Source organism: Notamacropus eugenii, chromosome 5, assembly GCF_028372415.1.
Source record: "Notamacropus eugenii isolate mMacEug1 chromosome 5, mMacEug1.pri_v2, whole genome shotgun sequence".
NCBI classification, from domain to species: Eukaryota; Metazoa; Chordata; class Mammalia; order Diprotodontia; family Macropodidae; genus Notamacropus; species Notamacropus eugenii.
In genome coordinates this window covers 351749768-351771219 of record NC_092876.1, presented here as the reverse complement: position 1 = coordinate 351771219, position 21452 = coordinate 351749768, and the positions used below count along the sequence as shown (strand labels likewise).

General features: G+C 37.3%; 2 long non-coding RNA genes across 3 annotated transcripts in view; one reads left to right on the top strand and one right to left on the bottom strand.

Moving 5' to 3' along the window:
- Window positions 1-13984, top strand: part of LOC140506614 (uncharacterized) — a 236931-nt gene extending 222947 nt beyond the window's left edge. For both annotated transcript variants that reach the window (XR_011968013.1, XR_011968012.1), the window contains exons 5-6: window positions 11882-12004; window positions 12326-13984. This is a non-coding gene — a long non-coding RNA (uncharacterized lncRNA). The remainder of the gene's footprint in view (window positions 1-11881; window positions 12005-12325) is intronic.
- LOC140506615 (uncharacterized) overlaps window positions 1-19768 on the bottom strand; it is a 71977-nt gene extending 52209 nt beyond the window's left edge. Inside the window, exon 1 of the long non-coding RNA XR_011968014.1 lies at window positions 19723-19768. This is a non-coding gene — a long non-coding RNA (uncharacterized lncRNA). The remainder of the gene's footprint in view (window positions 1-19722) is intronic.
- Between the last annotated feature and the right edge of the window lie 1684 nt (window positions 19769-21452).

Below are 21452 nucleotides of genomic sequence, written 5' to 3'. Positions count from 1 at the left end.
GAAGCAGCTTTGACTGGATGACCTGTAAATTCACTTTTATTCCTAGTATTTTATGAAACCAGTAGACTTGCTCTTTCTTCTATCTGACCAGAGTCTTTTGAGCAAATAGGGCTATGACCTCCTTGTTTCTAATTACTTTAGGAAGAAGTAGAAGTTACTACACTACCCACTTTATGCCCAGGATTTTGAAGGCCTGTTCACAGAGTAATGATTAATTTCTCCACCAATGAGGAGAGTCTTTTGCAAATGAAAATTGGGCTTTAGCCCCATGTTATGAGAAAAAATAATCATTGGGACAACAACACAAAAATTGGCATTGATATTCATAATAGTACTGCATAAAAAGGAGAAAAAATAGATCTGAGGGATAGATTTAATTAAGAAACAATAATAATAACATAACAATAATAAAACAATTCACATTTATATAGGTGTTTCAAGTTTCCAAAGTATTATACACCCATTCTCAACTGATTCTCCCAATAATACTGTGAGGCAGCTGTTATCATTAACCCTGTTTTACAAAGGAAGAAGCTGATTCCAAGGAAGGTTAAGTGATTTGCCTAAGGTCACACAGATGATCAGTGAGGAAAGCTGCAAAGCCAGGTCTACCTGACTCCTAGTGCAACACTCTGTTTAACACACTATGTCATGCTATCTCTTTCCAAAAAATAATCCAGAATCATATCAACACAGAAAATCAGTGTTTGTTAAATCCAAGAACAAAACTACTGGACAAGAGATCCTTTATTTGACAAGAGCTTTTGAGCAACCTGGAAAGCAGATTGACAAAATAAGTTTAGAGTACTATTTTATACGACATACCACAATTAATTCCAAATGGCTAAACAACAACAATGTAAAGAGCCACATCATAAAAGTTAAGAAGTTTATTTCTTTTGCAATTGCACATAGTGACAATATTTAGAACCATATACAACTACAAAAGACAAAATTGGAAATTCAATTATATAAAATTTTAAAAGTTTTGTACAAACAAAATCAGTTTCGCTCAAATAAGAAGAAAAAGATCTGGCCTGGAGAAATTTGCATTAAACATGTCTAATAAAAATCTAATAACCAGAATATATAAGATGAAGAGTCATTCCCCAAAAGGCAAATGGTCAAAGCATGTTAATAGTTTTCAAAATAAGAAATGCAAAATATCAATAACTACTTTGCTCAAAATCACAAATAAGCATCATAGTTGTGTAAATTTTAAAAAGTCTGAAGTACTATTCAATACCCATCAAATTGACAAAGAAGGAAAAAATTCAATGTTGGTAGAATTATAGGAAAATAATACATGCTAATTCACTAATCTTGAGGCTGTAAATGTGCTCCGATTCTTTTGAAAATAATGTGGAATTTTGCAAGAAAAATTAGGAAATTGCTCACACCCTCTTAATCTAAAATTAAACTCCTAGGTTTAAAAGCACCCAGGGAAAAACCTGCATGCCTTAAATTAATCATATTATGTTTGTTTTTATTTTAAAATACATATATATGAATAAAATATGTAACTGTTAATTTAAGAGTTGTCATAGAAATTATGTATGAATATAATTGTTCCATTATGAACATGAATATGAAAAATTCTGAGAAATGGGTAGATTCATATGAAATTAAGTAGAATAAAGAAAATAGAGGGGTCTTTGAAAAGATTTTTTTCAGTTATGACATAAAGCTGAAATATTTTTAAATAAAAAAGTCTTCAGACTTTACTATATTTTCATGACAAAGAATAAATTGAGAAGCTTATATTTATCAGCTCTATTTTCCCTGCTAAATGAATTAGATTTGAGTCTCTAAGACTCTATGACTACAGTTTTTAATTTGTGTAATAAAATGAATACAATTAAGAAAAAGTTTAAGAATTTGGTGGAAGTACACACAAAAGAATCGTTATGGAAGACTCACTTCATTTTCTGAATTCTCAAAATCATCAGAACAGGATACCAGAAATATCACCAGCATTCTTTGTGAACACTTGGAAGCAATTCTGGTAATCCTGGATGTGGACCATCTACAAGTAGAAGCAGCATTGGTAAAATTTGTGGGCTATGAACACATGTGTGCATCTCCCAAACAGCCATCTCAGAGATGTGAAATGAGCAGAGCTGAAACGATGACTTTTTCCACCTGAGGAAAGCACCATGAGTAGCTGGGAGGCAGGGCTACCTAATGGAGAGAGCTAAGGCTGGAGCAAGGATGAAGTGAGGGGAGAACATGTCAAGATGTAGTAAATATAGTATTAACCTTGAAATCAGGAAGCCCTGGGATTCAAATCTTGCCTTAGATATTAACTGTGTGAGCCTGAGTAAGTTACTTAGCCCTGTTTGCCTCAGTTTCCTCACCTGTAAAATGAACTGGAAAACTATTCCAGTATCTTTGCCAAGAAAACCTCAAATGAGGTCAGGATGATTCAGACACAACTGAAATGACTAAATGACAACAACTACATAATTTAAGTTGGGAATTGCTAATGTTGTCTTAAGTCCCTCATTTTATAGATGGGGAAAGTGAGACCTAGATCAAAGAAGTACTTTGCTCATGGTTGTGCAATCAGTGGCAGAACTGGTACTAGAACCCAGATATTTTGACTCCTAGTTTGGTTTTTCTCAACAACACCATGAGAAGGAGGGGTAAGGGTGTGCTCAAACTGAAGCTAATTGTTAAATTTTTAGTGTGAGTTAAAGTTAGTTAAATTAGTTAAATTTAGTGTATTTGCACCTTGGACTGAAAACAAATCAGTACTAAATTTATTGTTCTGTTGATTTGATTTTGAGCAAATAGAGACTTGGCTCTTGGATAACAGTCTGCCAACCTCTCTATACTTAGGAAAGTGATGGAGAAAATCTTAATAATGTAAATTAAGCTTACAAATGTATCCTGTGATTTGGAGACAGAGCTATGTTAGACCTTTATCAGTAGAGATGGGACAGTTTTACCTACAGCTAGCCCTCCTCTCCTGCTTTCTTTCCAGGCAATAGATAAAAAATATCTCCTTCAGACAAAAAAGGGAGTGGGGAGCCACAAAAGGAGGGGAGCCCCAGTGCTCTGCTGTGGGGTATCTGGAGTATCATGCTTCAAAGTTAGAGAGCTGCGCACTTAGGAGTACCAGCAAAGGAAAGGGCCTGTACTTCCCACCCAGAGATTCAATTGGATTAACAAATTCCTCTTTTAAAATGCAAATTCTTCTGAAGCAGGTCATTTATTAAGCCTTAATGTCAAGGCCTTTAATCAGATACCTATCTGGGGTGGAGGATAAGGCTGACTTTAGGCAACTTCAAGTTTTGACTCCACTGAATATTTTACCAAGATTGTAGCAAAAATGATAAGGAGTTTCATTTTCTCTTCCAATCCCTTCTCCACTTCTGACATAGCTATGTAAAGGTGAATTGTTGTTGTTTTTGTCCTTTGATCTTAAAGAGGACCATGGGAGGTGATGCCAGGAATTGCAAGTGGATTGGATTTAAGTGGGGCAGGGCTGTGCAAAGACACCAGCCTCACTTTGTCCTCCAGAGTCATCTGGGTCCAGTGGCCAGATGTATATAGTTAGGAGGACTAGAGAAGGTCCCCTATTTAAAGGCAGTGAAATGATTGAAAGACAAGAGGAAAGAAAAGAATCCATAAGCTTTGAATAGCTACAAAAGGGAATCAACTTGAATAATCGGGATGAATTAGTAACAATTGCGTAAAGACGGTCAAACGTATTGTTTTATCAGCATGAGCATCATCATAGCTTGAATTTATATCATGCTTTAAGACTTGTGAAATGCTTTATTCCTATTATCTCCTTTGATGCTTATAACAATCTAATAAGGTATTCACTATTATTAGCCCCATTTTACAGATAAAGAAACTAAAGCTAAAAACAGATAAATAACTTGACCAGGATTACACAGCTAACTAAGTATGTGAGTCAGAATTGGCACTCAGGTAAGTTATATACTTTCCCCACTGTATAATATGTAACATTTCATATCTCTATATATCTATAGATACATATACATGCATACACACAGATGCATGCATATGTTTTGTAGAGATGTAAATATACATAATTTATGTATATAGGTGCACACATATACATATACACACAATATGTATGTGTGCATACATGTATGTATATACATATGCATATGTGTGTACATATACATACCCTCTAATACTTTTATACTTGGATTATGGTATGGAATATATAACATAAGAGTTATTTTTTATATTAATATATATTATAGGTAGCAGTGTGGTATAGTGTGAGGGTAAGCCTTGGAATCTGGAAGACCTGGATTGAAACCCTACCTCTAACATATATTAGCTTTGTGACTCTGGGAAAGTCACTCAATCTCTAAGTGCTTCCCAGGCAATTTTCTAAAATTATAAATCAGTGCAGTGTCTGATATACAGTTAACACTTCATATCTATTGATGGATTGATAAGTGATTAATCTAGGGAACTCCAGGAGTTCTTTATTCTAATAAAATCACAAGTTTGATCAAAAAAAGTGTACCTTTCGCACTTATTTTCTATCACCAAAAAACTAAAATTTCCCTGCATATTACATTAACTTACACATCACAATGAGTACATAGTTTTTTGCCTGTGTTTCTTGCTCCTATTTTTCATATGTGTTTCACCCTCAAGGCCAATTCTCCTTCCAATTCTTTTATATACATTTATCATCTTCACCACTTCTGGGATGGGGATGGGGGTGGAAGTAGAGGCCAACATGACAAGTGGCTTCAAATATTTGAAGGGCTATCATATGGAAATGGGAGTAGTTATATCCTAGTGAGTGTAATTGACCAGATGGTATCTTTTGGCTCTAAACAGAGGGAAGTGGATCATACCTAATATCAGCTCTTCAGCAATGAAAGAGGCTGCCCAGTAGAATATAAGTTTCTGGAGGGAGAAATCTTTATGCACACTTAGTTCCTAGTATAGTATTTTGCATAAAAAAAGAATTTACTAAATATTTAATAAGTATTTACTGAATTTAATAAAATTGTGTTAATAGTAGTTAGTCCTATCATCAAAAATGTTCAAGAAGTATCTGAATTATGATCTTAAAGTAACTTTATCAATGAGTGTTTCAGGAATTTTAGAAAGGAGATTTCTCCCCTGTTAAGGAGGTTAGGCTAGATAACTTCTAAGATCCTTTTCAAATGGTACAGTGGAAAGAATGGTGTCTTAAAGTTCAGAGGATTTATGTTCTAATTCCACTTTTGATGTGAAAATGAAAGGATTGGACAAAATGAGCCTCCTTGCAGCTCTAAATCTATGATTCTATAGTAATGACAATAGCTAACATGTATATAGCACTTTAAGGACTGCAAAACGTGTTATATATTTACTGTCAATTGATCCTGTCAACAGCCCTGTGAGGAAGGTGATATTATTATCCCCATTTTACAGATGAGAAAACAGAGGTTAAATGACTTGACTAGGGGCACAGAACTACTAAGTGTTTGAGGTTTAGAAATCTGTGCCTTCCTGATTCCAAATGTAAATTCAAATTTTTAATTTTCAAATTTGTTGCACCATCATATTGTCTTTCCTTATCTCCGCCAAATAAAGAACACTGAGGGTCCCGATACTTCCAACTTCTCCCTTTATATCATCAGTACTACTGTTTTCCCCATTTTGTTCCCCATTCTTATGACTTTACACTTGCTTTTATCAAGTCTTGCTATATCTTTGCTGGTAAAGCTATTGACTCATTTTAGGCACTCACTTGCCTTTAATTCAACAAATGTTAAATGCATACTCTGCCTGTGCGAGACACTTTGCAGGACATACAAAGATGAAAAACAACAATTTCTGCTTGCCAGGATATTGCATTTTCTTGAGTGGTGCTGGTGATGATAAAAGTGATATATGGGACCAGACAGTATGCTGGTGCTGTTATTTAGTTGTGTCTAACTCTCAGCGATCTTATTTGACAATTTTCTTGGCAAAGATACTAGAGTAGTTTGTCATTTCTTTCTTTAGCTCATTTTACAGATGGGAAACTGGGACAAACAGGGTTAAGTGCCTTGCCCATGGTCGCACAGCTAGTAAGTGTCTGAGGCCAGATTTGAACTCAAGGTGAGTCTTCCTATTCCAAGCCCAGAGCTCTATCCACTGTGCCACCTGACTGCCCCACTCAGATAGTATACAACAAGAAAAATGAGGAAGGAGAGATGACTTTCAGCTGAGAGGATCAGGTAATGTGTCATGTATTGAGGCTTTTCTTATATGGATTTTAAAGCAAGGTAAAGACTTTAAGAGCCAGAAATGTGGAAAGAGTGCTATCCTGGAATGGAGGATAGGTTGTTTCTTGGAGAAGGCTGAAGAAAGCAGGCCATAAGATAAGATTGTTTTCAGGGTGGTACAAAGGAAAGAATGGTAGCTCAAAATTCAGAGGATTTAGGTTCTAATTCCACTTTTGATATGAAAATGAGGGGACAAAATGACTTCTGAGATTCCTTCCAGATCTAAATCCATGATTCTATAACAATGACAATAGCTAATATACATATATATATGTGTGTGTGTGTGTGTGTGTGTGTGTGTGTGTAGTGTGTAGTGTTTTAAAGACTACAAAGCACAGTATATATTTACTGTCAATTGATCCTCACAATAACTCTGTGAGGTGGGTGCTATTTATTAGAATGTTGAGTATGTGAGCCTGGTTAAATGGAAAAATTAACTTGGAGACAGATTGTTGGAAGACAACTTAACTTGGAGAAAACTTTGAGGTAAGCTGGGTGAAAAAGGGGGAAACTGCCAGGTAGCTGATTGGATACATGAGCGAGGAAAAGGGAAGAGTTATGTATGACTCTGAAGTCATGGGATGATAGTGGTGCCATCCTTAGAAACAGGGTAACTGGAGATGAGGAGGGCAGATGATGAATTTAGTTTTAGACATTTTGAGTCTGATTTGCTTGCCTCTGGTCTTCTTAAGGCCAGTACAATGCCATCTTTCTATATTTTGACTGGCTTCCCTGTGACTGAACTCAGCCTTTGAACACATAATTATTCTTTCTTATCTGTACACTTTCCTCCTCCAAAATAAGGCATAATTTCTTATGAGTTACACAGACTGCATGTTCAGGATCCAGTAACACAGTTCTTGCTTTTTCTTTGGACTTTTCATCCATAAATTTTCTAGATGCTCTTTCATCTCTGTTGCATCCCTTCTCTTCCATGCCTGAAATATTTTTCCTGAGTACATACAACTTAAGAAAATACCTCAGTATAGCTGTAGCATTTCTTTGTCTGCTCCTTCTTTTAACCATTACCCTTCTCTGTCCCTAAAGGAAAAGCATTTGCCATACAGTTGAGCTCTCCTGACCCCCAACCTTCTAAACAGTTTGCTTATATTTTCTAGCTCAAGTTTTTTCCATTTTTAAAAGAAGACTCCTTTTACTGGTCCTGTTAATATATCACAAAATCTCTGTAACTGACTCACAATGTGGCATATATTCCCTACTTCATTTCTGATGAGAATGAGTAACATCTTTATACTTGGCCTAAGTGGAATAAGCACAAAATTCTCCCAGAAGTCCTGTCTTATCTCCTGATACTGTCTCAAAAATAAATTCAATTTCTCTGTTATCTGAAACTCACATCAAATTCTTTACTTTTAGGGATTTGAATTACTGCAAATATGTCCCTAGAGTTTCTCCTGATTGAATTAATAATCAAGATCCTCACCAACTGCAATTTCTTGATGCAAATCCACAGCATGGGTTTTCCCTTGAAGGAGCCCTCCTGTTGTACTCACCCCATCACAGTCATGAATGTTGTTTTATCTTTCTCTGTCCTCTTCTACCTCAGTTCTAATATAAGACAAAGTGGATGAACTAGCAATTTCTACTTCTTTTCTTTCATTCTCTCCTTTTCTTCCTTCTTTCTCTTTCCTCCTTTTCTCTTCCTTTTCTTTCTCTCATTCCAACCTTTTCTAGTTTGTCACCTCTTTACTATATTCACCTTTCTTCAAAATTCTTATGCATAGCTGACACTAGGAGCTAATATATCAAAGTTTTGTATACTCAACTTCCACACATATGTTCAAAGTACTGTCATTACTCTTTAAGTATGTCATCTTTCTCCATCAAGTTCAGAGTGCCTTGGATCCTAAGCCCAAGCTTGGGCTTACTGTCATCTATCTCTTTCCTCTCTTGATCTACCTGCTGGAATTGTTATAATGTCCTCTGTATTACCTACCCTTTTTGCATTCTCATCAGCAACGCCCATGTTTTCTCCGACCTAGCATGCACTAGTCACTCACACAAATGAAAATACTTTGTGTGTTCATAGTAATTTCAGGGAAGGATAGGTAAAACTCCATTTTATAGATGAAAAAAGGCAAGGCACATATTTGTGCTGGAGTTAGGTGCAGAAGCAGTTTTCTGGCTCCCAGGTTTAGACTTTTGTCTTTTAGACCAATATTTCTTAAGCTTTGCCCATTTGAGATAACTAATTTTAGAGAATAGATAGGAACACATTGTGGCATGAAGTAAGTAACTGATATACTTCCCTCCTCTCAAATACAGGTATTCAGAGGTCTAGATATTTGTTGGAATAGAATATGTACATGAGTAATATAGGCATATATAAACAAAAAAATATGTAGTAATTGTGGTGTTAGAAATATAGGATGTTGGGAGGCAGAGCCAAGATAGTGGAGTAGAAAGACAGATCTGCTCTAGCTCTCCCCCCACAGCCCATAAAATGCCTGTAAAAAAATGACTGTAAACAAGAGCAGCAGAACTCACAAAATGGCAGAGTGAAAGACATTTCTAGCCCAAGACAGCCTGGAAGGACAACAGGAAATGTCTATCATGCTGGACTCAGAGCAGAGAGGAGTGCAGCCCAGCCTTGGCACGTGGATAGGACTGGAACAGGCCTCAGGGTGCAGAATCATGGGTAGTAGCTGCGGTTCCCAGATTTTTCAACCCACAAATCTCAAAGACAACTTCAAAGATCAGTAAGAAAGCTCTTTCACCTCGGTGAGAGGCGAGTGTTGTCTGGCCCTGGTCCCAGGGTGGCAGCTGCCACAGCAGCAGCAGCAGCATCCACTTTTGGAGCCCTCAGTCTAAAAATATATTAATAAATAAAAGAAATATTCCTCTATTCCTCTCCAGTGGGAAAATTGGGACCATGAAAGAAAAAAAGAAATGGGAAGGAAGGAAGACAAAAGGGAGAGAGAGAAGGAGGGAGAATACAAATATGGAAATAAGTCAGTTCCTGTCCCCAAGAAGCCTACTTTCTAAAATGACATATATTGTGGGAAAATTGGAACAATAATGTTCTGTTGGTAGAGTTGTAAACTGATCCAACTATTCTGGAGAGCATTTTGGACAAAGGGCTATAAAACTATTCATACCCTTTGACTCAGCAATACCACGATTAGGTCTGTATTTGTCATGGCAAGTAAAGTGAGATCTTTTCCTGTTTTTGTTTTAGTATAATCAAGTGCCTCTGATTGAATCTTGCCTTTATCAACCAAGAGTCTTTACTAGGATTAAAGCACAGAAACAAGAGTTTCTTTAACCAGAAACAGTATATGTATTTGTATTATTAATGTGATTAAAGATCTTCCCTGCGCATTAATGGGCCTGGGAAGATTTGTAGGAATGCCCACTCCTTTTGTTAATGAGGTACTGGTTCTCAAGGGTTGTGATGTCCTCTGGATCTAAAAAATTTATAAATACTTTGAACTGAGGTTTTATTTTCAGGCTTACTGATTGGAAGTGTTTTGTTTGGTTAGATGAAATTCTGGGCAGCTGCTAAGGAACCCTACCTCCCAGCTCACTTTGAAAACCCAGATGTTGGTACTTCCCTCTCTGGTAAATATGGTCAGACAGCTGGACCTGTCTGTTGATTTGTGATATAGGTATTGATTATGGTCAGACAGTTGGAAGCCATGTCAGTTGATCTTTGATTTCTCTGTATTTTCTATAAAGTTCAGGGGGCTGACTTTTTCCCCTGAACTAAGTGAATGATATATGTGCTTGATTAAAGGAATGATATATATGCTTGATTAAAGGAGATTGTTAACCCCTTAAAAGTTGCCTTTCCTTTTACAAATGCAGATCTAAGAACTTGCGATAGCAGCCCCTGTGCATATCTGGGTGCTTACTGATACATTATTCCAAAGAGATTTTTTTAAAAAGAAAAGAACCTAAAAGTACAAAACTATTTATAGCAAAATTTTTTTGAGGAGGCAAAGAACTGGAAATTGAAGAGATGCCCATCAACTGGGGAATGGGTGAACAAGTTGTGGTATAAGATTGCGATGGAGTACTATTGTTCAATAAGAAATTATGAGCTCAATGCTTTCAGAAAAAGCCCTGGAAAGACTTATACAAACTGATGCAAAGTGAAATGAGCAGAACTGAGAGAACATTGTACATAGTAAGAGCAATATTGTACAATGATCACTTTTGAATGACAATTCAGTAGAATGATCTAAGACAATTCTGAAGGATGTATGATGAAAATGTTATTCACATTCAGAGAAAGTAGTGATGAAATTTGAATGCAGATAAAAGCATACTCTTTAAAACTTTTTCTTGTTTATTTACTTTTTGGTTTGTGTTTTCTTTTACAACATGACTAACATGCAAATATGTTTTGTGGGACTGTACATGTATAACTTGTATCAAAATGTTTGCCTTCTTAATGAGGGGGTAGGGAAGGGAAAGAATTTAAAACTTAAAATTTTAAAAAATGAATGTTAAAAATTGTTTTTACATGCAATTTGGAAAAAAACTATTGAAAAGGGGAAAAAGAAACTTTCTACCAGGGACATAAAACATATAGGGAAGTTGTGGTCAGAGAAAGAGTCTATCAGTGGTTTGGGATGTCACAAAGATGGTGAGTAGAATAAGGTGTCTGCCACTTACAAAGACTTGCTCTTATAATACAGTTGTACTCTTTTGTAAACACATTTTAAAGTTCTTATTTCAGGGGTAAGGTCATTTTAAAACAGTCAAAATATTCAAGTCAGAAAATTAAGCCTGAAGGTTTTTACTGCAGCCTAAAATGACCTTTCATTTGGATACAATAAGACATCTATAGTAGCCACATTTGCCTCTGTGACTGTCATTTCATCCAGCCATTGCTCTGTATTTCTAGACATTTGAGCCTGAAATTTAGTATCATATCACAGGAAAAGATTGAATAGATTTCCTTAAATTATGATCAATGTGGGGATGCTAATTTGGAATAGATATGTAATGACCACTATTGAAAGACCAGTGTGATTATTCTGTTGAGGTTATTAAATGCATTTGAAAAAACCGGTGAAAATATATTTTTACAAAGATTGAAGGCCCACTGTGAGAGAGCATGCAGAAGCCTAGAAAAATAATGATGAGCTGAGACAAGCTGATGGCCCACACAGCATCTGATTGACCCCAGTTGTTAATTAGCCCCACAGGACATGCCCTGGATGGTAAATGTTAGCTTCTTGAAGGCTTTCCTGGCTAATGTCAAATCGAAATTGTTACTGGTAGTGCACAGGTTGTGGAACCACCTTTGCGGAACATCTCAGGGATGAAAATGTCTAGGATCAGAATATCTTTTTACTTAAACTGCTCAGCTACAAATGGTGTACCTGAAATGGCCCAGGAGCATCACTCATAGCTTCCCTTCTTTTTCAAGTGGAAATTGGCATAGAAACAGGAGAGAAATCTTTTCATTTCAACACTAATCCTGTATATTTGTTTGAGTGCAGAGATCCTGTTGGGGGAGGCATGCTGGCAATGCTTGGATAAACCTTGCCCACAGTTGTCTGAAATCCTTAGGACTACAAATAATGTAGCAAGATTGCCATATTTTCATTTGCCTGATTCATATTAACTAGTATTAGCTTTTTCCTTAGAACCATTTCTACTTCTGTCTAATGAGGCCAAGAAGTTCTATAGTCTACCGCTTCCTGGACCTGGAGTCAGGAAAACCTGAGTTCAACCATGACTTCAGACAACTGCTAACTGTATGAGCTTGAGTAAGTCATTTAACATCTGTTTCCCTTGGTTGCCTCATCTGTAAAATGGGATAGTAATAAAACTTACTGTCCAGGTTTATTGTGAAGATAAATACTTGTTAAGTACTTTGCAGACCTTAAAGCCTGATGTAAATGAGAGCTATTATTATTTCTTAACCTCTTTCAGAATCAGTTTCTTCATTTATAAAATTAGGTTAAAAGTAGTACCTACCTCAAGAGTGCTTGTAAAGGTCAAATGAGCTAATATATGCAAACCTTAAAGCATTAGAAAAATGTTTACTATAATCATTACTGTTTTTTGTTATTATTATTATTTTTTAGGGCAACTATGTGGTGCAGTGGATAGAACACTGGGTTTAGAATTGGGAAGACTCATGTTCATGAGTTCAAATCTGGCCTCAGACACTTGGCAAGTGGGCAAGACCCTGGGCAAGTCATTTAGCCCCATTTGCCTCAGTTTCCTCATCTATCAAATGAGCTGGAGAAGGAACAGCAAACCATTCCAGTATCTTTGCCAGGAAAACCCCAAATGGCGACACAAAGAGATGGATGACTGAATATTAACAAATTAATTTTTCAAGAAAACACAGCTGCCTGACAGAAAATGATGATTCCCATGAAAACTGAGCTAATAGGCAGGATTAGTTGTGGATAAACTATATTAAATTTTTAAAAACATGCACTGCTTGATTTCTTTTATATCCTGAATCAATGGGTATGTTATTCATCTCCATATCATTGGGTGAATTTCTGAAAACCTGAGAAAAAACATGTTAACTGTTGACACAAATTACTTATTTGGTGAAGGGCAAGGTGGAGGGTGGGGGTAGATGAGGAGAGTGGTGAAGATGGAGGGCTCAGTTTTGTGACCAGCTAGATTGACAAAGCCTACCAACATGCTTAATTTTCACTAGTCCTGGTGTCAGTTTGGTCCAGTGGAAAGAACATTGGATGCAGAGGCTGAGTATAAATCCTTTCTTTCTCACTACCTTTGTGACTTTGAGCAAGTCTCACCTCTCTGGGTCTCAGTTTCTCATCTGTAAAATGATGAGATTGAGCTAAAGACTTCTGAGCTCCCTTTCAATTCTAGATCTATGATCCTACGAAGATCTTGGTCAAATCCCTTTATGTCTGTGGGCCTCAGTTTCCTCATCTGGAAAAAGAGGAAACTGGACTAGTTGCTCTCCAAGGTCCTTTTCAGCTCTTTCTCTGTCCTCCTCTTCTCCTTTGACTCTCTGATCTCTACAAATCCACAAAGTTCCCAGGCCCACCCAAAGGAGCTTTAGAGAACAAGGACACTTTTTAATTTTTCTCCCTCTTGAAGCCAGAAATATACACCTGAGCTCCTAGGCAACCAGGAGAAATGTTTTCTAAATTGCCTCCAGCTCTTAGATTTCCAGTTCTTTGGGGGAATGACTGAACAAATTGGGTACATGATTGTGGTGGAATGCTAATGTATTACTGCTATAAAAGATGATAAGCTCAGTGATCTCAGAAAAACGTGGAAAGACTTGCATGAAATAATGAAGAGCTAAATGAGCAGAACCCAGAGAACATTGTAGACAGTAATAGCAATATTGTTCTAAGAACAACTTTGAGTGAATAAATAATTTTGACTATTATAAATACCCAAATTAACTATAGAGGACATAGGTAGAAAGATGCTATTTGCATCCAGAAAAATAAAAAATTAATAGATGTATAAAATAATTTTATATACACACATGTGTGTGCATATTTATATATGCACACGCATCTATGGAAAGGAAGAGAGAGAGAGAGAGAGAGAGAGAGAGAGAGAGAGAGAGAGAGAGAGAGAGAGAGAGAGATTAATTCTTATGGTAGCCATCTCTACGGCAGTGGGGTGGGGGGAGAAAAAAAGGAATTTACTTGATAATTTTGTTGCATATTTGAAAGTAATAGCAAGTTGTGCATAGTAGGTTTGTGATTTTTGTGCCATCATCTTTTTTATTGTACCATTTTATGGAAATGTTTGTTAAATTAAATTAAAAATAAAATAAAATTTAAAAATAAACTGCATCCATCTAAGTAGATGTCACACCCACAGCATTTGTTCACTCCCTTCTTTCCCTCAATTCATCTGGATACTTTGTTCCTTTCCACCCCCCTCCTCCATAGTACCCCAAATGATTAGGTAGTTAATGCCTGAGAATCTACTTCTCTCTGTCTTTCTGTACATAAAGATTTCAAAGGAACTTTAGAAACCATCAAGTCGAGCCTATTCAGTTTACAGATGAGGAAATTGAAGCCCAGAAAAGCTTTTGTCCAAAATTACACAACAAGTAGCATTTTTTGCCTTTGTACATTTCTCAGTTTAACACAAGTACTAATTTAAAGAAAAGATTTTTAAAATCAAAAGTGAGGACGAAGAGATAATATAGATTGATATAGATCATATCAAGTATTGGAAATTTTGATTCAGGAATTTGGGGTCTTCTTTGATGGAAGTCTTCAAGGAAAATATGCCAGAAAATTTTCAAAAATGTTATAGAGGGAATTCTTCTAGGTATGAGTTTGACAAGGTGGTCATTTAGATGACTTGCAAATACAAAACTTTGTGACTTTGTAATCCCAGGGAGATTTTTAAAATATAAGCCACAGCCCAAGAACCAGGCTGGTATTCTTATGGATCCCATTTCCTTGCCTATTCTCTCAACTCCTAGAAATGGAAAGTTTCTGAAATCTATGATGAGGGGGAGATTGAGAAGAGAAATTCTGTTGGAATTTAGAGGATAGTTGAAACTATTTGCCCATCACTGGATCTGAAGTACCATCAAGTAAACATTTTGTACAATTTACTTCTACTACCATTAAAGTGGAATTTGTAGTCATTGAAACATAGACTGGACTGGTTTACATTATTTACAATTATTCAAAAGGCACATTAGCCACATGCTTAAAATGGTCTTCTCCTCAATGTATCTAAAGAAAGGATGCCTTTGGTGATATCTTAATGTCTTGGATTTCCTCATTTCTCTTTTCCAGTTTTAGTCCAGGTACCAGAAATGAAGAGGAGGAAATAGGAAGGGAATAGTTGGAATGTTGCTCTGGTACTCATAAAATGTTCAAAGACTTAAAATACCTTCTTCTGGGCTTTTTTGGGAAATTAAGATAGTAACATCTTATCTAGCTGAAGGCAGGCTAGAATGCTTGACTTCTCGAGGTTCCTTTGAGCTTTAAGCCCTCTGAATCAGTTTACAGAGTAGAAAGACAGAGCTCAAATTTCTCCCCTTATTTTATTCGGTTTTCTCTTTGTCTTCATATAGAGAGTTGGTTGGGGGTGCTTAGTATTACTTGATGTCTTAACAATGTTAATTCCTTTGAAGGCAAAATGTTTGCTATATTGACTCATTAGTCACCAATTTCCCTAGGCATCCTTCCATTTTTTTCTTTCTCTTGCCATCTCTGTGACATGAACACTTAGAAGGGATATACCTGTCTATGAATATTTACTTGTTCTCATAAAGAAGAATGTTTGGATTTCATTCCTTTTGGTCCTACAGGGCAGAAATAGAGTCAGTGTGAATTTCTGTGAAGCAGAATTTATCTCAATACAAGGCAAATTTTCCTAACAATTATTCCTGTGCAAAAATGGAATGTGCTTCTTTGAATGAAGTGACTTTTCCATTGAAATGTTGAGTTGGAGAGTGAACTCCTCATCAGGAATATTGTAGAAAAGATTTAGGTGTGTGTGTGTGTGTGTGTGTGTGTGTGTGTGTGTGTGTGTGTGTGCGTGCGCGCATATGTTAGATTAGATGACCTACAAAAACAGTTTATTCCAACTCTGAGATTCTGTGGAAGAATTGTAGTGCACCATACTGCCTGGATCTTCTATGGAGAATTAATGGAAGGACATGCCGCCAAATCACATCATGTTAGAAGGAAGTAGATAGGTTGTTATCTGCCACACTGGAGGTAAGACTTGCTCAGAGGTCACGGAAGAATTAAAGGAAGAAGAGGGCTTTGTATATAAGTAAAAGGGCCTTAGGATGGAAGAATATATTTGGACAGATGGATCATTGGACAGGAAGGAGCACTATTTCCTGGAAAGTCCATATGCATGGCACAGACTCAATATAGCTGAGAAACACTGAATTAGAGTACTATGCTAATGAGTCTGAGGTGGTGGGTTCATTCCCTTTGTGACACAGATTCAGTCACATATGTTCATAGCACTTCCCACTTGCCATTAATTATGATGTACCTAGCCTTTCAGTTGGTTGGCTCTCTTTTCCCTTACAAGGACTACTTAGAGCTCAGAGCTATATTAATCATATTTCTATATCTTCCAGGGACACATTATTATAGGTCCCAAAATGTTGCTATTGCTTAGCAGTTAGCCCATGGATCAGGGCCCACAATTCTCTGATAAACAACATGGACAAGAGATGTTTACTTTCACTTGGTCCTAGAACCCAATCCTTCACACCCAACCCAGAATAAACTCTGAAGATACTTATGTGACTGCCCTTCCTCCACCACACTCACTTATTAATATTCTACACAGCTCTGTGCTCACTCACTAATACATACTTTATTATCTTTGTCCCTGGTTCTCCCCTCCCTGCTCTCTAAGTGAGAATGAGATGAGATCTCAACTCAAACTCAGAGAAGGAATGATCTTGCCCAAATTCGTTTCTGTCTCATCAGTCTAGAAATGGAAGCCCTTGAGGTCAAATATGATGGGGCTGGCTGCCATACTCCATGGTTCAGAGGATGGCATTCTGCCATTCCAGATTTCTCTCTGTCTCTCTCTCCCTCTTCCTTTCTCACTCTCTCTCTCTCTTTCTGTCTCTATCTTCCTCTCTTTGTTTCTATCTTTCTGTTTTTATGTCTGTCTCTCTACTTCTCTCTGTCTTTGTGTCTGTCTCTTTGTGTGTCTCTTTCTTTTCCTCTCCCCTTCACTCACTCCATAATAACCACTACATGCTCCTCACACCAGTAACAATCACCAACATCAAGAGGGCACCTTGACACTTTTATAGCCGGAAGGGATAATGAACAATTGTGGATGAATACAGGAATACTCCATCTTCCTCTCCTGACTGTCTGCTTCCCCCCAGGGTTCTTGACCTTAACACTTTGCTTCACTCTATTTGTTTTAGTCTATAGCTACAGATTAGACTCCTGACCCTGATCAGTCATTGAGCATGCTGTGAGTCATACAGAGGGAAAGTGGGAGGATGAGGATGGGTGAGCACAAATCTAATACGACATGGCAAAACCTCAAGGATCTTTCATTTTGTCTGTGACATACTACTATCCTACTCTTCCTTACTAGATAAGCCTTAGTATTGAAGCCATAAATCACACAGTAGGAAGTGTGAGCAGCAAGGTTTGAACTCAGCGCTCCCTGACTCCAAGTCATTATTCTCTACTGCTTCTCTACATCTGTAACCTCTGGAGAAAGGCTCTACTTAGGATGGATAGGTAGTACAGCTTATTTGATTACATTCCTGTATTCCTAGGGGCAGCTAGTTGGCACAGTGGATAGAGTGCCATGCCTCAAGTCAGGTAGACTCATCTTCCCAAGTTCAAATCTGGCCTCAGACACTTATTAGCTGTATGATCCTGGGCAAGTCACCTAACCATATTTGCCTCAGTTGCTTCATCTATACAGTGAGCTGCAGAAGGAAATGGCAAACCACTGCAGTATTTTTGCCAAGAAAACCCCTGATGGGGACATGAAGAGTGGAATATGACTGAAAATGAGTGAACCAAAAATTCCTATATTAACCTAAAGGTTTTCTTGTGTGTTAATGATAGATTACAATTACCTAGGTTCAAATGCTGACTTACAGAGGTGAGTGTTGAAAACAGGTCTGTCTTATGGAAGACACTGACTGAAGCAAAACCTGTTACAAGGGCCAGGTTTGGAGAGGGTGAAATTTATTTATACAAGCACACCTCAGAGGTATTGTGGATCCAGTTCCAGACACAACATTAAAGCAAATATCACAATAAAGCAAGTTTATTAATTTTTTTGTTTCCCAGTGCATATAAAAGTTATATTTACACTGTTCTCTGTAGGTCTATTAGGTATGCAATAGTATGATATTTAAAAAATCTATATGTATACCTTAATTAAAAATACTTTATTGCTTGAAAAATGCTTTCATCGGAGCCTTCAGTAAATTATAATATTGGTGAAGGATCTTGCCTTGATATTGACGGCTCCTGACTGATTAGGAAGGTGGCTGTTGAAGGTCAGGGTGACTGTGGGGATTTCTTAACATAAAACAACAATGACGTTTGCCTTATCAATTGACTCTCCCTTTCACCTGAACACTTAGAGGCTATTGTAGAATTATTAATTGGCCTAATTTTAATATTGTTGAGTCACAGGTAACAGGGAAACCTAAGGAGGAGACAGAGAGATATCACCCCAAAACAATTATAATAGTAACGTCAAAGATCACCGATCACAGAGCATCCTAGCAAATGCAACAACAGTGGAAAGGTTTGAAATATTGCAAGCGTTGCCAAAACGTGACACCAAGACATGATATGAGCACATGTTGTTGGAAAAATGGCACCAATAGACTTGCTTGCCACAGATTTTCAATTTGTAAGAAAATGCAATGTCTGTGAAGGGCAATAAATTGCAGCCCAATAAAGCAAAGCATGCTTGTAATCATAGAAATAGAAGGAAATTTAATGATATTCTTCTTAAATGCTTTATTGCCATTCACCCCCTAAGCACAGCTTTCCAGAACTTTCTTCGTGAACCTAAGAGATTGGGAGCAATGGTATTATCCCCATTTCATAGATGAAAAAAGAGGAGACTCAGAATGGATAAGTGATTGGCTTTGCTCCAAGTTATATAACTAGTCAGTATCATAGTCAACATATGTCTCCTGACATAGTACACTGTACCGTTATATTTTTTGCAGCTTTCCATTTACTTAATGAATACATAGCAAAGCCAGAGTTTCTGGGTTCTTTGGCATAGATAGATATAAAATTATTATTATTGGTTCTTCTCAGGGTTTCAAATGCAGAATCTCATTCTATAGATCTAGTGGCTGTTGATGAACAAAATAAAGGGAAAGATCCCTAGAGCATCCAACCAGAAAAAAACAACATTGAATTACCCACTAAGTTTCTGATAAAGAACAACTGTTGGGTTTGGATAGGCATCACTGGGCAAGAAGAATTTCTTTGCCTAGTGACACTGATGTTTAAGCAAGAAAGATATCATCGTACTGCTTCAGTCTTGGGTGGGTCATTGGGTCATAGATTTTAGAGTTGGAAAGAACTTTAGAAATCATCAAGTTCAATACCCTCATTTTACAGATGAAGAAACTGAGCCTCCAAAAGTGGTTTTCTCAGGATCACCCAGCCAGTTTGTGATATGAGATTCAAGGCTAGGTCTTTACGACTCCAAGTCAAGATCTAGATCAAGATCATTCTAGCACATTGTTTTTCAATGTATCTTCCTTCCCCTTCTGCCTATAGAATACTCTACCACTTTAAACATCTGCTTGCTACTCATTAAATTCCAGTTTGGTTAACAATAACCAGAGGCAGAGGATAGGAGATAATGTTTTCACTGTATGACAAAGTTCTTTGTAGCTTTCTATTCTATTGATAATTAAGTAGTAAGGTAAGATGTGGAATATACTTGATGCCTGTTAACTATAAGATGCAGGGCTAGCCCAAGACCCAGCTAAAGTACATGACTTCAAATTCCTTACCCAGCACATCAAGCAATCTCTTTTGATCCACTCATGGATATCACAGAACCATTTCAGAGAATCTGGTGACATCACCATAGCCTAACATCATTACTCATCTCTGATGGTTCTATTAGGGATGTGTACAGAACTTTCAAGTGTGGTCAACTGGATTTTCCAACATTTTTGTGGATGCTTGACCCATTCTCTTGATCATTTTTAAGTACACTACATGATAGTAGCAGGGCCATCACCAGATCTGACTTATGTCTTGCCACTGGACTTTTATGACTGAAGGAGAGAGTGAGGTTGATGACTTTGCACAGCTCTGCCTCACTTAAATCACTTGCAAGTCAAGACGACACCCTTCTGATGTCTTTGGACCTGTTTGAGAACAAAGAATGAACAGTAACAACACATGAAAGTGATTCAAGGACTCGTAAAGTTTGAAAGGGATTTTGAAGATAATTTTACAGATGAAGAAACAGAGACCCAGAAAAGTGACCCAATGAACATAATTAGGAGCAAAGACAGAACTTGAACTCAGGTCTATGTGCTCTCAGGTCAGAGCTTTCTCCACTGCTCCACGCTGCTACAATCACTGAAATAGAGTTAACACTTAACTATAGTTCATCAAGATGGTTTTCACCAGCTTGAAGTTTACGTAGGTCTTTGGCTTGTCCTATTTAACTGTTGCCTTAGGGAAGGGAAACCATTTGGTAGAGAGGAAAGAAAAATGACTTGTGGAGTCAAAGGACCATTTTCAAATCCTGCATCTTATGCTTACTAGCTACGTGACCATGGGAAAGTCACTTAATCTCTCTGGACCTCAGTTTCCTAATCTGTAAAATGAGAAGGTTGTAGTATGACATCTAAGAGTTCTACCACCTATCAGAATTATGGATACAGAAACATTGACTTCTTTAACCACATGTAGGTCAACTTCTCAAGCTGTTTAAAAACATGTCCTCTCCATCTGATATGATCTAGGCAGAATTCTGCCACTGACTCTTAAAGGACATGTAACCGTGGGTGAGACTCTTAACCTTTCTTTGACTCAGTTCTTTTAACTGTAAATTGGGGATAATTACCAAACCACAGGGCTGTTGTGAGGCTGTATTGCCAAACTTCATGCCTTTGCAACTTTGGAGCAGAGACTTGATCTCCTGTAGGACTTACAACTTTCAACCCTGGAAATCCTGTGATTCCTGTCCTGATTGGTCAGTGTTTCACCATGGTTCACTGATCTAAGAGGCTGCCGTCTTACTTCATTTTCACCCTGAATTTTCTCTTTACAACAGCTACCAAATCATTGTATGCAAAACCTTCCCCCTTTTCTCTCCATTTTAGCTCTGGGATGAGAATTATATCAACACTGTCATTGTTACTGGAAAGAGTATGACAATTTATCCTTATGATTCCACTCATAGCTCCAGTAACTTTTAAGATTAAAAAGTCCCTCCTTTATATATTCTTTCTTCCTCATTAGATTATAAATCTCTTGAGGGCAGCAGCTGTTTCAACTTTTTAAGTTGTTTTTCCAGAGCTTAGTACATATTAATTGCTTGATAGTCTTCCTTCCTTCCTTCCTTCCTTGCTTCCTTCCTTCCTTCCTTGCTTCCTTCCATCCCTTCTCTCTTCCTTCTTCTTTCTTCCTTCTTCTTTCCTCCCTTCCTTCTTTTCTCTCTACCTTCTCTCCTTCCACCTTTCTTCCCTCCCTCCCTCCCTCCCTCCCTCCCTTCCTTCCTTCC